Below are 1,575 nucleotides of genomic sequence, written 5' to 3'. Positions count from 1 at the left end.
GGTGGAAGGACAGCAGCTCCTTGGCCTGCAGATCTCAGTGCACCTGGGAGGGGCTGTGCAGTCCGGCCCCAGAGCCCCAGCTCCCACTCTGCCCATCAGCTTCCGCCCTCTCCCAGCTCCCGCCCCCTCCAGCTCCAGCACCCTAATTCTTCTCCCCTACGTCTCCTGCCTCCTCCAAACTCTCACCTCATTTCTCGCCCTATATCCTAATCAGGAGACAGCATAAAATCTCTCTTGCTTCCAAATTTTGCTCTGGGCGTCTTTTGGGGCCTCTAAGCCACGTCCACCCAGAGTTTACCCTCTTTTATCTAAACAGCCTGAACTAAACTCTCTGATTACAGATAGCCGCAGACTCTTCAAACAACTTGTTACATAAGGGTATCTCCCTTCCTGGACCTTAACCTCAGTGTGCAGTGAGCTTCCCAAAGACAGGCGCAGGAAGCAGATGCCTTTAGGCAGGGAGAGTTTTGGGTCTGGGGTCCCCAGAACAAGCTTGAAGACTTTTAGAGCAACTCCCAATCCTACAGCTGCTCAGCTGGGAAACTGAGGACAAATCTCTCAGCTTCCAGGGGCTTCTATTTCATAGACTTCTATGCTGCCAAGTTTGCAAGCATCTTAAATTGCATCCAGTCTCCCTTCTGATGCCTAAATTAACTTTACAATATTCCTGCCAATTGTGTCGGCCTCCTGTTGCACACCTCCAGGGTCACTATCTCTCCAGGCACGGATCTTTGGAGAGAATGTTCTTACATAAACTAACTCCAGCTCTCCATAGTCTCTGGCTCTAATCATCTATCCTTCCTTCCATTTATTCATTATTCCATTTATTCGCTCATTCTCCAAACATTTACTAAATGCTTTGCACTATGCTAGATGTTATGGATACAAAGAAGAATTCAAGGCACATTCTATCTTCTCGAGGAGCTCACTGTGTAATAGATAAGACAGATGGGGGAGGGGGGATTGCAATGCATTGTCAAAGCACCAGAATGCAGGGATATAAAGTGCTCTGGGAACACCTGGAAAAGTGTCCCTTACCTGCTGGGGACAGGAGGAAGATGCTCAAAGCCTATTTCATAGAATCATTAAATGTCCAACAATAGGGAATTCATTAAATACACTCTGGTACAGCTGGCTAAGGAAATACTCTACATTCACTCAAACTAATGATGCACACCTCTATTTATTGAAAAAGGAAAGACAGTCATGATCTACGTGAAGGGGAAAAAACAGGATATAAAACAGTTATGGCTGCTTTGGGATACAGTTTAGCAGTTCCTCAATAATTAAAAACATAGTTACTATATTTCTCATAAATTCCACTCCTAGATATGTACCCAAGGTAATTGAAAACATGTCCATACAAAATTTGTACACAAACAGCAGCAGCATTCATAATAGCTGAAAGTGGAACCAACCCAAATGTCCATCAACTGGTTAATGGGCAAATAAAATGTGATCTATCCATACAATGGAATGTTATTAGGCCATAAAAAGTAATAAATGATAGATACTTGTTACAACATGGATGAACTTTTAAAACATTATGCTAATGAAAGAAGATAGATACAAAAA

This window comes from Ceratotherium simum, chromosome 30, assembly GCF_057802395.1.
Source record: "Ceratotherium simum simum isolate JZ-2026a chromosome 30, ASM5780239v1, whole genome shotgun sequence".
Classification (NCBI taxonomy): domain Eukaryota; kingdom Metazoa; phylum Chordata; class Mammalia; order Perissodactyla; family Rhinocerotidae; genus Ceratotherium; species Ceratotherium simum.
This window is presented reverse-complemented; position numbering follows the sequence as displayed.